This window comes from Salvia splendens, chromosome 15 (assembly GCF_004379255.2).
Source record: "Salvia splendens isolate huo1 chromosome 15, SspV2, whole genome shotgun sequence".
In the NCBI taxonomy this organism is placed as follows: domain Eukaryota; kingdom Viridiplantae; phylum Streptophyta; class Magnoliopsida; order Lamiales; family Lamiaceae; genus Salvia; species Salvia splendens.
Genome location: NC_056046.1, coordinates 32,311,825 through 32,326,636, shown reverse-complemented (window position 1 = coordinate 32,326,636; position 14,812 = coordinate 32,311,825). Strand labels below are relative to the sequence as shown.

The 14,812-nt window shown below is 37.8% G+C and overlaps 1 long non-coding RNA gene and 1 pseudogene across 1 annotated transcript; one reads left to right on the top strand and one right to left on the bottom strand.

The window, feature by feature from the left end:
- Window positions 1-1,627: 1,627 nt before the first annotated feature.
- LOC121767043 lies at window positions 1,628-6,366 on the top strand (annotated as a pseudogene).
- LOC121766506 lies at window positions 3,194-4,822 on the bottom strand. The gene is made up of 3 exons (XR_006043013.1): window positions 4,666-4,822; window positions 3,733-3,797; window positions 3,194-3,233 (listed from the first exon to the last, which is right to left on the bottom strand). It is a non-coding gene; the product is annotated as an uncharacterized LOC121766506 (long non-coding RNA).
- Window positions 6,367-14,812: the final 8,446 nt, after the last annotated feature.

The window sequence follows — 14,812 nt, the reverse complement described above, 5'->3', positions numbered from 1 at the left end:
AGGATATATCCTTGCTTGAACGACACCTCCGCACCTTAGGTCCTTTCAAGGTTTCAGGGTGCATTGACATCCCTACTGAAAGATGATATTGTGGTTGGTACATTCTCGATATTTGTGAAGAAACCCGAGCATAGGCCTGCTTGGAAAGTTCTCAAACTTGTGCTCTCTTTCGACCCAGTTGTTTATGCTCTAAATGCTTGATAAAATGGAGCGCTTCTCGGTACGTAGTGAGGAATGATGGCTCTTACTAAAGTATTTTGTGGTAGAATAATTTATATAGAATGAGAATCAAGGCTCCGTTACTAGATTAGGTAACAGAAAATATCTCTAAATGTTTGGTATAATTACATCTAGTTTTGTTTGTTATGGTAATTTGATATATAGCCACAATATTTATAGAATGAAGACCGATGGCCTAACTTCTAGCTTCCTATATAAGGTATCAATATAATTGTATAGCGACTATTAGGAATGGGTCAAAAACACTCCCCAAAATTTAAAAATTCCAATTAATAAAGGAAACATAATTCTAGAGCAACTATTTGGAGAGGGTCGAAAAACATCGCCGGAATTTTTAAAAATTGAATTAATAAATGAAATAGCAACTATTTTTTAATTTGAACTATTTTTGACGACTTTCCTATAGAATCTTGCCACACTCTGTTGGTTTCTTTTGTAAAACTAAGCAATCAATTAAATGCTTATTGGTCTCGGACAAACCAATTATAACGATTGATAAATAAGGATGTGAATAAATGATTCCGTCGTTCGTTTTTTCCTCGTCAATTTCCATTCATTTAACGAGCAATGAGCAACGGATTACTTTCTTCCTGTTATTAATGAATTAATTTTTTTATTATTTCTCGTATTTCAATTTTACAACAAAAACAAACAAGTAATGATGTTTATTAATACTACCTCCGTCCTAGAAAGTTTATCCCATTTTTCCATTTCCGTCCGTCCCATAAAGTTTGTCACATTTCACTTTTTACCATTTTTGGTAGTGGACCTCATATTTCACTTACTCATTTCTACTAACATTAAAGTAGGACCCACAATCCACTAACTTTTTCAACTCACTTTCCATTACATTTTCTTAAAACCCGTGTGGGTCAAAGTGGAACAATATTTGGGGGACGGAGGTAATATGAAAGACGTTATTATTGTGTGAGTTGTGGCCTGACGCCGAAAAAAAGTGAGAAATAAAAACATGACAGAGAAATAATAATTTTCGTATTGCGTTCACAACCAGCACTACTAAATTGTTTGCGATATTTACAAGCTTAATAAGAGTATTAAATTTTATAATTTCATCCAACAAACTCAAGTACTTGAAATTGAAGCTATAAATGTACGGTCCTATTTTTTCACAATTGGATTATGATTTATGAGTATCGAATTAAATAAAAATACTCACCAATACAATAGTTTAAATTTTCATTCATATTCAGAAACTTGGGGCGCGTTTTCTAAAATTGTTAACTCATCGATGCAGTATATTAAAAATGTCGATACGATCGCATATCAATGTCAACACAAATTTTTGTTGACATTTTAAATATCAATGTCAACACAGTGCATTACAATATCACACCCCGAACTCAATAATAACTCATTACTCGTCGTATGCCTCAACCAATATACGTAAACCTAATACAAGTCTAAATTAATCTCAAGGCTATTTGCATCCAATTCCTCACTTCCCTCTATAAAGTTGCAAGTCCAATCTTAGAGCTTACGTACACATTAGCTCATAATAGATTCAAACATGGTAAACTCTAACATGAAAGTAGAAACAAGATTTAGCAATGAACTTCCCTCGTTAATAGCAACAGCTTTATGTTTAGTTTCACTAAGATTTTTTATACTCAAATCAATTAACAAAAGTTCGACGGTGCCGCCACTTCCACCGGGCACCACCTCCTACCCGATCGTCGGCAGCCTGCCGGAAATGCTTCGGAAGAAGCCCGTATTCCAGTGGATACACAATGTCATGAAGCAACTCAACACGGAGATTGTCTGCATCAAGCTAGGCCGCGTCAACGTCATCACCGTCTCTTCTCCGGAACTCTCTATCGAGTTCTTGAAGAAGCATGACAGCGTCATTGCCTCCCGGCCCTACGTCTCTTCGGCCCGCCTCGTCAGCAATGGATACCTTTCACCTTCCCTCTCTCCCTCCGGTAACCAGTGGACGAAAATGAGGAGGGTGCTGGTGTCGGAGATGCTCACAAATGATGTGTTCAGACGGCTCCATGCAAAACGATTAGAGGAAGCCGATCATCTCGTGAGATTTGCATATAATCAATGCATCAATCCACATAAAAGTGAAGTTGTGAACGTGAGAGATGTAACTATGCATTACTGTGGCAATGTGATAAGGAAGATGGTGTTCAGCGAAAGGTTTTTCGGGTCGGGAATGGATGACGGAGGCCCGGGAATTGAATAGAGAGAACATGTAGATGGATTGTTCACCATTCTTTCATGTCTCTACGGATTCTCTATTGCTGATTTTTTGCCGTGGTTGGAGGTTTTTGATTTGGATGGAAATAAAAAGATGATCACAGATGCCATCAAGAATGTAAGAAAATACCACGATCAAGCAATCGAAAAGAGAATGGAAATGTGGAAGCTAGGACTTAAGAGCGAGGATAATGATATTCTTGGTATTTTGATAAACCTCAAGAACTCACAAAATAGGCCCCTATTGTCAATTCGAGAGATAAAAGCAGTCATTCTTGTAAGTATTTATTTGGCCAAAGTTGTTGATTAAAATCTTGTAATATATTATTATGACTTCATCATGGGAATAATATTTTCACGACCGCCCTTCTAGGGTATAATAAATGCGGGCGATCGCGACTTAAACAGACTTAAATATAACAAGGAAAATAGGCTAGGGTTTCATCAATAAGGCTTGACCAACATATTAAACGAGCAATTAAGTATAAAACAAGATGAGGGCTCGGGTTTAAATAATGAGTTGGGCCAGACATTAATATTAATGAAAAAGATTAAGAGTTTGACATTATCCAGCAAGACTTTAAAATATCCAATAACGGAACAAATTCAAGTTCAAGCCCAATTGCTAATAAGTAAAAAAATTTCGCAGCGGAAAACGACCAAGAGAAAGAGTGAAGTCATGTGTGAAGACACGACGACACTCGGAGTTTCAAGACAATATTATCATTTCGTTTAATTTGCTCAATACCGCCAACCGCTCGTCGCCGCTCAACCTGCACATAAGGAAAACATATGCAGGGCTGAGTACTTATAAAATACTCAGTGGACTTATGCCGAAAACATTTTTAATAAAGATATAGTTTATCATGCCATACGTAAGTAACCATCGGGGTTTAGCTTTAGAAAGGCCCGAGGCACTCAAATCATTTCCCATTGTAAAATTCGACTGATCAGTCATTTTCCCATAGACAATAGCCATATCTGCCAATACATGACAAGGAATGCGGCCGCAAACCAGGTCACTAGACCGGCCAGCCCGTACGCTAGCACACGATCTACCATAGGTGTACACTAATCCAAGTAGAGTTTGCGGCTCTACGAGGACCCGAATTCGATTTATATAACAGTGGCAACAGCCACATCAGATAGGCACGTTAAAACAAATCACGGCATGATAAATACTTTAAACCACCCTTATAGCTCCACAATCATACGTAAAAGAGTTTAGTAAAAGAAAGCCCACACATAGTGTAGGGTAGAAAAGAAGCCCACCTCGACCGTTTAGATTTCAAGTATCGCTTTTCCTTTGATATCACGTTTAGCGCATGAATTATCACCTTTAGATAAGGTATTCTCAATTAGTCACCAACATGGACTTAATATTATGCATGTCCTTAATTTTTCCCTTTTCCCAACAACAAATGGAAATCAAATCATAGCATAACATCTTTGCATATCACATCCTCTCGTCACATATATAATTCATGTATGCCATTCAAAACATAAAGATATAGTTATTTTGCAAAGGTAGAAATCTGGCAGCACTGCGCAACCATTTTATAAAAATCATTTAAAATTCATCCAACTTCCGTTGGGGCTAAAACTTAACAAAAAAGCAGTAGACTCATAAAATAACTTCCAGTTTAAATTTCATGTCAAAATACCCCTTTTTAGTCGGTCAAATCAAAGACGTAACCCACTGGTCGAGAAAACATGTTTCTGGCAGAATTGCGCAGTCAACTTTAAAAATTCACCATAAATTCATCTTTCGTCCAAATGAGTTGAAATTCGCACACAATACAGAATACATCATGAGGTTTACTCAGGAAAAACAATCGATCAAATCGGAGTTCATTTGGTCGGTCAAATACATGTCGGAACATACTGTCCGAACTTACAGCTTTTCATGCCTTTAAAAATTCGAATTAGGGTTTATCCCTATTTATTCAAAATCAACTTTTTCATGGTTTTAACACACACACATGCTCGAGAGAGTCCTTATACTCATGTTTTCGTAACATCATATATCATTCATCATAGATTCATTAAATCATCAAACAATTCATTCAAAACGCAAATCACACATCCAAACACAAATTCCCACCGATTAAATCCCTTAGATTTGAAATCCCTACACTCACTATATGCATGAGGGTTCAAGAATACCGATTAATCGGTTAGATGAGAAAAGATAGATCAAAATACCTCTTATTGATAGAAACGATTGGTAGAAACAAAACATGATCTTGATTCTTCAACAACTCTAGAGGCTTCAACTTAAATTCTTTTCAAAGGAAGAAGAATTCATGGAGAAAAATTGGAGAAGATTGGGAGAGAGTGGGAGAGAAAAGTGGCGTGAGTTTCAAGGGGGGGGGGTGGGAGCGTGATTTTTGATCTCTAGGTGTAGGGTTTCTCATATTTTATAGAGTTAGGAAAGAATCTCCAATTAATTTCATGAGATATGGAGTATTAATTAAAAGATATTTGAAGAAGATTTGGGGGATGATTGGCGTGGAAGATGAGGGAGAATAAGGGAGAATATTTCGAAAATCATGGCTATTTATTTAGCCATTGATTTAATTTAGTATTTTCACGGAGCATAATAAAATAATACGGAGCAAGAAAATCAATAAAAATCCTCCCACAATAAATGGAAATAGGCGTGTGAAATATTCCTTCCACAAGGAATAATTTCCAAATCTTGAATAAATTAAGGTAAGGTAAGATTTGCTAGGATATTCCAATTAAATCATAGAAAGAAATAAATAAGGGATCAATTAATATAATGAATAATTCCACCTCTCCATAATTAGGAGATTTTCGAAAATCTCCATGAATAAACCATAGGGGTCGAAATTTCCATGGAGGTAATAATTGGCTTTGGATTTAATTGGATAATTATCCCAAGCAAATAATTAAATCCAAGAAAATAGAATTCCTCTCCATAAATTCATAGTGGTCGAAAATTCCAATAAAATGGGTAAGGTAGTTATTGATGATCCTATTAAAATCTCACTCCCCAAAATAAAAATATAAATTGTGGCTATATTTCATTCCGCATCGATTAATTAAGGCCACGTCATCAATTCGACAAGATTGACTATTCCACCTCTCAACTCCAAAACAAAATTAGGTCGCACAGAAATCAAGCAATTAATTCACTCGTCAATTAATCCACATACTTCACGGCATTAAAACATTTAATGCAAAATTTTAGGGTTCGAAAAATTAGGGTTCAAAAAGTGGGGCGTTACAAATATGATGTTGATTTTATAGGAAATGATGTTGGCAACAATTGATAATCCTTCAAATGCAGTTAAGTGGACTATGGCAGAGATGATCAATCAACCCGACATTCTTGCTAAAGCATGTGAGGAGTTGGACCGAGTTATAGGTAAGAACAGGCTCGTTCAAGAATCAGATTTGTCGAAACTAAATTACGTGAAGGCTTGTCTAAAAGAGTCATTTAGAATCCACCCGGTATCACCATTTACTTTGCCTCACATTTCAAGCAAAAACATTGTCATGGGTGGCTATTTCATCCCAAAGGGTAGTCATGTGGTGCTTAGCCGCCCTGGCCTAGGTCGGAACTAGGATTTGGGATGAGCCTCTCCGGTTCAAGCCAGAACGACACATTGTTGATGAAGTCTCAAATGTCTCGCTTGTGGATCACGATTTGCGTATTTTGTCATTTAGTACCGGAAGACAAGGATGCCCCACCCTTGAGCTTGGTTCTACCACAACAACCATGCTTTTGGCTAGACTTATTCAAGGTTTTAGCTGGAAGCAACCACTTGATACCAGTACTATTGACTTGGCTGAGTCTAAACATGACTTATCGTTGGCTAATTGATTGCTCATGCAGTGCCTCGGTTAGACTCACAAATTTATCTTCAACATGTGTGAAAATAATAATAATAATATATGCTTGTATTTGTATTATATTGTTGTATGTATTTATTTGAGGTATTTGTTGTGAAATAATTTGTACACTAAATTAAGTCATTAGACTGTGAAATATTATGACACATGATCATGCATGATGATGGTGGTTTAGAAATATGTCGTACATAATTGGTTTTATAGTTCATATTGAGTGATATAGCTATTTTTAAGAAAGGAGGATTGGATTGTTGTAGTATATAACTCGGACATATGATACATGCCCATAACTCGAGAATGTTGTGTTTCATCAACAGTGCATGGTTTACGTAATGAAATATGTTTTTTGCAAGTTTATCGTCAAGCTCCAATAAATTGTTCTTTACATATACCTATTCCCACACACTCACCTATTGTTGGTTCTGTAAATTTAGCACGAGAAATGTTAGTAATCGACGAAAAAAATAAATAAAATCAAAGAAACGAATTAATGCAAAATACATAGTTCCGTGGTTCGGTCGTATGACCTACATCCACAGAGAAGCTATCAACCAATTTATTCAACACTCAATGACAATAAAAAAAAGCTCGTCAGAATCGCTCGAGAATCATTCAAGAAAACAATCGCTTAAACTTGTGAGCTCTTAACTACAATATTAATCTCCTCACATAGAAATGATTATTGCTCTCTTTCTTATCACTAACTGAATCTGTATATGTATGTGAACTGAGAGAGCACACATATCGCCCAACAAGATTGAGCTCAATCTAAGCTCGCAAACCCTTCGGTTGCAAATGCCTATAGTAGCCGTTGGAAACAAATTTTCAAACTTATTCCCATTTTCAACTTGGTCCTCGGCTTATGACTTATTCAATATGCATCCACATATCTTACAAATTTTCCACCTAGGTCATGATTGAATAATCTGACCACCAAATTCAAGCAATGCTTGAGCTTGGAACATGGTAAAGTCTTAGTCAGTATATCTCATGCATTCTCTTTTATGGACACTTTCATCACTTTCAGAACCCCTTTTCACTTCATATCCAATGAAATGCAACTTTACATCCACATGTTTACTTCTCTCATGGAAGGTCTGGTGTTTGGTGAGGCAGATAGCACTACTATAGTCACTGGAAACAATCACGACTTCTTAGTTTATCCCAAAATCAGAGGGGATTCTTCAACCAAAAATTCTCCTTCATAAACGAAAGATGTGTCAGGTGTGTGACTCTCTCGTGTCAAAACTTACAGCAAAATTAGAGTCACAGAACCCCACTAATGGATCTTGATCACTACCCTTAGTGTCTGAGAATAGAATACTGTAATTAGATGTCCCTCCTAGATATCTCAAAATCCAATTTGTGGCAACACCATGGCTCACATTTGGTCTTGTGCAAACAATTGTGCAAATCATCCCCCATCAAACTCCAAAACAAACTACCAAAATATATATCAACAACAAAGTCATCCAATGAAAGAATTCAAGATCAATGCTCAGAAATTAAAAGAAGAACGTTCCTTGTGTTGATTGACAGTTATGCAAAAGAACAATTGGTAGAATCCTAAGAATTTTGAGTAAATGTGAATTTGAAATGTGGGTGTGTGAATAATGTGGAGAAAATAGAATTTAAAGAGGGAGAGGGAATTGGATACTAGGGTTACAAGGAATAAGAACGAAAGAAGGAAGGAAGAAACATATCATCTACACAAAGTAGCAGGAGTTGCAATGAGCATATCATCTACACAAAGTAGCAGGTAGGCTACTGGTATGCTCTCCTATCTCTTTATGAATATACAACTTTCATATCTTGGTTTTTCAAAACCAAATTCCTGAATGCACTCATCAAATCTCAAATACCACTGTCTTGAGCTTTGCTTGAGACCATACAAAACCTTGTGGATTCATGAAAAGCTGTCATATAAGCGAATTCCTTATAACTTTCCGGAAACACAAACACAAGTAAAAACAGAGAGCAACAGCCCCTCGTAGCTTTTATGTTCCAGATTGAAACATGGGATGCCTTTCAAAGCCTTAACCCGCACTACTATCGTCTTAGTAGAGGGAAGTAAGGGTCGAATCCCACAGAGATGGTTGCGAATGGAGTTGGGGTTGAGACATTTTGGGCAGTCTTAGCTGCTGCCACGCTTTAAAAGGGGGTTAAGATTAACTAAGAATTTAAACTGCTCAACGGGTAAATTAAATTGATCAAATCAAACGTGAACATTATAAACGTAAACCACCAACTGATCAACTAAACTAAGAAAGCGAAAAGCATAAAGCGTCTTGGGACCACTGACACTACCTGCGAACTACAAAAACAGCGAAAACTAGGAAAAGGTGACAGGGACATGCAGTATAACTAACTACCATTGTCTTCTTCTCTAAGAAATGAAAATTGAATGACAAATAGACAGATCTGAACAGAGCATAAGCATTAAACATAAAACAACATCGATTCAAAACTGATCATATGAATTCTTAAGCAACAGAGACAGATCTAGAGAATTGACTACTTCTTCTTGCAAATAAACAAAACTAAACACCATCTACCTAGGCAAGGAATAGAAAAAGAGCTGAAACCAAATGCATCAAGATTTTCAAGAAAGAAATCAACAGATCCAACACGACTACAACTAAAAATTCTATTTCATTCAAGATCGGCAAAGGAAATAAGCAAACAGAAGTTCATAACTCAAATGGCACGATCTAGTAGACTAGAAATGAAACCTGAGTAGCTTAAAAACAGAACAAACTGAAATAAGTAGCTAACTACTAATGTTAAGCACGAAAATAGAAACTAAGTGTTTGAACCCCTCGAGAAACAAAGAAAGCAAACGATGTAAATGATGGTGGCTTGAATTTGACTCCTCCTCTAGCAAGGACAGCATGCTGAGATGTGGCTCTTTCTCTCCCGAATGGCTTCTACTCCATACTAAGGAAAGTGGTGACTTGAGGTAACTGAAGTGAGGAGTGTACGTGTCTGTTCTTCAATGTGTCTCATCTATATTTATAGGACAACTTCTTGGGCCCAAATCCCTAGGGCAAGCCCACATGACACTTTTACCGCTATGCCCTTCTGAGATGCTTTTTGTCTTTTCTCTCTCCTGTGACTCATCCTTCTAAGTGCTGGGGTCTCAACTGATCAGCTCGCAAACGCAGTGGATCAACTTGACCTCATTCTTCTCTTTTCTGCTCTATTTCGCCGAGGTGATCAAGTTGCTGCTCAACCTGGTGCTTTCCCGTGCTGCTGCCCTAAACACTCAAATCTAACACACTTTTCGCCCATTACCAGCAACATTAATAAAGCCATGCTTGTATTGCGCCCCATCAAACTGCTCACACTTAAATCATGCTTGTCCTTAAGTATGAAATATCAAAAATAATTAAAGGGCAAGATGCATGCATGGATTCCTGACCAATTTCTACGGACTAGCGACTATTCACAACACTGACTTAAACAGACTCCTAAGATTAACACTTATCTATGAATTTTCATGAATGACACTGGTTTGTTTTCAGGCTGCATCCCCCACAAGCTTAAGGTCGTTCTAGATACTCTGCAGTCTCAAATTCTTCCCTCCCCCTATTACTTAGTCTAATCAGCCTGTCCATTCGTCAAGACAGCCCCTACTCCAGCCAACTGTTGGATTCACTCGGTCACTCATTTCTCACCAGAGATGTTAGGACCATTCTCTCATTCATTTTGCCATACCACTGATGCCTTGAGTTCATGGGCGCAGGCTAGTTCCTTAAGGTCTTACTCCGTCTATTTCCATCCCCTCTTCTGGACTTCGTCCAGCTTATCAACCGCGTCTTCCAATTTGCTCAAGTCTTCATCGGGTATAATTTGATGGGAACAGCAAGCTCTGCCCTCACCACCCCCGACCTCTACTTCACTTAGTGTATGGGGAAGAAGATCAAGGTTCACCTAGGCTACTGGTTGGCCCAAGCGTGCCACCAGATGACCGCAAACCCTTCTCGTCACATGTACACCTGCCATATCCTCGGTGCCTACCTCCAGTGTAATGTTGTGATGAAAATTGCCAAGTCTGCACCCGAGGTGATCATGTGTGAAGCTCTAGAGCTATTCAGCGTGGAGTACTTCTTTAACAAAGGTCTCCTGTACATGGATGGCTCGGATGTATGCTTTTATGAAGTAGGGAAGGCAGAGCCCGTGGTGAAGCGCGAGGTGGAAGGAGCAGAGGCGTCGACAAGTATGGATGGTGAAGAGCTGAGGAAAGAGATGCTAGAAGTTCGTAAAGAACTTACTGAAGTCCGTGGAGAGATACAAGCGCTGAAAGGAAGCATTGCTGACTGGGCAGAGAAATCGTCCCTGCAGAACGATCGGATGGCTGATGCGGTCAGAATAATGATGAAGATGGCTGACTGGCTTGAGAAAAAATTTCCCTTGACCCAGAAAAGGCTACCTCCTTGAGCCAGCAGTATGACCAGGTAACCTGGTCAAGGAAGCTCATCCCTCCAGAAGCCCACATCCACGTCCAAGCCTGTAGCGCCCCTGTCCGAGAGAAAGCCCATGTCTAAGCAACCCGAGATCGAGGAAGAGGAACCGTTGTCGCTGGTTAAGAAGAAAGTAAAGATGAACCGCCCCAATGTACCACCCAAGTCTGGCTCCTGTGGGGGCCAGACTCAGAATTGATACCCCCCAACGACCAAGTAAATTTACATTTCAGTAATTTTATTTTATTTTGTCTTTTGTATATTTTGCATGTTTGTGTTTTTGAGTCTGTGAATGTGTGTTTTTGTGTTTAGTATGTTTTGTTATGTATACATGTGTTATCTCCCACTTAGCCCAATCCTTGGTCTAATTGTGAGAAGTTTGGGTTTATATAGCATGTTTGGTTTCTGTTAAGCAATAGTGTCTTCTCCCACTTAGCCCTGTACCCGGTCTAAGTGTGAGAAGTTTGTTTTGTACATATATGTTTCGTGTAGCATGTTTGTTTAATTCTGTGATTTGGTTTATGTGCGCACCAACTACCATGTTTCCCCCCTTCACTAGGATGGCTTGGAGACAAGCTTGAGTGAAGTGGGAGGGGGGAGGGAGTTAGTGCAGTCTGTGTCCAGCATGAGTAGAAGTTGTTAGGTCTATGAGTCATTTTTTTAGGAATTATGTGTTTTTAGCATGAGTTGGTGAATATAATAAGGCAAGATTCCCTTACTGAGAGTAATTGAAGAGAGGATGCACGTCAACTTTGAGGCCTTTATCCTTAATAAACTGAAATCGGTTTGGATGAAGTGAGGACGATAGAGAATGCCTTAGCTGACCTAGTTGTGAGTCCCCACCATAAAAGTGAGTTATAAGCTTAAACACTTTACTCTAACATGTAAAAAGAGGGGCTGCCATCTGATGCTTAGGGAGAGAATATAGAAAGGAGGAAAATAGTGGTGAAAAGCAAAACCTCGTGGGCCTGGGAAAAGGGTACTGGAGGTATAAGCTAGAAGAAGTCCAGGAAAAATGAGGTATAAGCTGGACGAAGTCCACGGGAGGAATTAATATATATATATATATATATATATATATATATATATAGGGGTGTGATACAATATAAACTCTCTAAAATACAAACTATACAAACTTTAATCATACGCACTTAATACAATTAATCAACGGTTAATATAAGAGATTTTTCTAATGTCAACATTTTGACATCGAAAAATCAAAATTTGGACACCCCCGTCGACAGAATTTGTACACTCCGTACATCCCCCCTGGTGACATAATTTGTACATTCCGTTGACATCGACCCCCGGTGACATAATTTGTACACTCCGGTGACAGAATTTGTACACTCCGGTGACATAGTTTGTATAGTTTGTATTTTAGAGAGTTTGTATTTGATCACACCTCTATATATATATATATATATATATAATAAATTTTGGAGGTATAAGCTGGACGAAGTCAAGGAAAATTAGGAGGTATAAGCTGGCCGAAGTCCAGAAGGAGCAAAAAGAAATCCAAGGCCAGGAAGCAATAGTAACCTGACCCGGGAATTAAGGGGAGTAGGAAGCTGTAAAAGGGGAATTCTCATAACCCGAAGCATCAGTGGTGTGGCAAAAATTGCGGAGTGATAGATCCTAACATCCCTGGTGAGGAATGAGTGATCGAGCGACTCCAACAATGGGTGAGGTTGTAGGCTATCTTGACGAACTGACAGACCGACTAGGTGGAAGAAGGGAAGGGGAGGATTTGGAGACTGTAGACAATCAGATTGACCTTAAGCTTGTGGGGATGGCTGCCTAAAAGTTGAAGCTAGTTCATGCAAATATGTTGTTTTCTTTAAGTGTTTGTTTTTCTTTGTTGAGTCAGTTTATGTGTCTAGGTCTAGGAGTTTGTGTTTTGTACGTGTCTTTAGGGTCGGTCATAGGATAACCATGCATTGAAATTCACCTTATTTATTCTTCTTGTCTTTATACTAGAGGACAAGTATGATTTAAGTGTGAGCAGTTTGATAAGACTAATTTCATGCATCGGTTATGGGGTTAAATTCAATGATTTCCAGGGTCTAACACATGTTTTAAGCCAGGTGTGTGGAGAAAATCGCCAGACCCAGGAGGGGAAGAAGATAATCGTCTGGCGAAGGAATTCAGCAGAAAAGTAAGCAGAAAATGAATAAATTGCCAGATGGAGGGCAAAGTGGAGAATTCAAAAGGAGATTCTAGAAGATCGACTCCTCATCTATAAATAGAGAGCACGCGACACACATGATATCATCACTCGCATCACATTTTCGCTTTTAGCTCACTTTCCACACACTTCTCCACACACTCAATAGGCAATTCATGGGGTTCATCAGGAGTTTTTGAGTTAGTTGATGTGTAACACCATCCTCACGAAGGGCGAAGAAACAATTTACCGCTTTCTAGTTAATTTCTTTTGGAATTTCGTCCGAGACTTCGCGATTCGAAGCTCGACCCTCTTGCTTTTGTGAAGTTTAATTCGCGTGGTTATGAAAGTTTCATTTTCTGTTATGGCTATGTTTGATTCTGAGTTTGATGTCGATTTCTGAGTTCGAAGTTGATTTACTCGTTTGGATGCATTTCGCACTTGATTTGTTGGTTTGGAGTTGAATTGTGGTTTAATTTGTTGTCGATCGGAGTGAATTTGTTGAATCGGAGTTGATGGAGTTGGGATTGATCGTTGTTGGGTTCAGATTGCTTGGATCCGGATTGGATTAAGCGTTCGACGTATGAATCTGGAGCAGAGTTGTTGAATTCTGCATGGTTGCTGATGTTTGGTTTCTGTTTTCCCGTTGCTTCGTCTAGTAGATGTAGATCTGTTCAATTTCCGGTTAATCGCTATTTCCGACGTTCGAATCATCATGCTCTGTTTTGATCTGGGTTTATGCTCTATTTTCTCCATGTTTATGCTTGAATCATTTGAAGATATGAAGGTCGTTGTTGGTTAAATTTCAGAGTTAGTTATGTGCAGCTTTTCATCCGTACCTTGCTGTTTTGGGAAAATGGTCCCTACTGCATGTTTCAGAGATGAAAAAATAAAGTAAAAATGAGAATTACTCTTTGCTAAAAATAGAAATGATTCAATTAACTTGGAATTTCCCAAAATAGAATAATGACTTTATTAACATGGAATGGAGGGAATATAAAGTTAATAAAGTATGATAAGAAAAGATAAAGAGTGATTTAAAAGTAGAAGAAAAAGAGAATCTACAGATAAATTAGAAGAGGAAAAGGAAAAAAATGAATATGAGAATAATTTTGATGGTCGATCTAAAATAAAAGAAATATGATCATTTTGTGGAAGATGCATGTGTAACGTTTTTCATTTAGAACAATTGTGCATGGTTTCTCGTGAACGAATAAGACAGTTCAACCAAGGTTAACCATTCACACCACATATTATTAGATAGAACAATTGTGTGTGGTTGTGTACACACACAAAAATGAGTGAAAGTACTATTTCTTTTATTAGAATCGAGCAAACAAAAGAAATGAATGACTGCTACAAAATCAATACTGGGAAGTCTAGCCTAATCAGTTGCTAGGTTGCAAAATTAGCGCTAATTAGATTCGCCCCTCGTAGAATTCATGGTAATAATTCTTAAATTATAGTAGTAATAAATAGAGTAAATAAAATAAATTTAGACACCACAAAAGATATTGTCTAATTACACATTTTTAGTCAATTATTGACGTTAATAAATGTTTCTACAGACATCACCTATACTATACAAAATGTCTTCAATCTTGGTCTCACAATTAAAATTAAATCATTTAAGTTTCCATAGTAACTAATTGCGTCTCAAACCTGTCCTATAAAGTATTTGTTTCATTCTAAGTTGAGTATTTTTCATTCGGCACAAAATTTTCGTAGTTTTGCATTGTGAGTTTAAGTGGAGAGAGAATGGAGAGAGTTATGTTTTTATATGAAAAAATTGTATCATTTATAGTTAGACATTCTAAAAAATATGTTACTTAAATGAGAA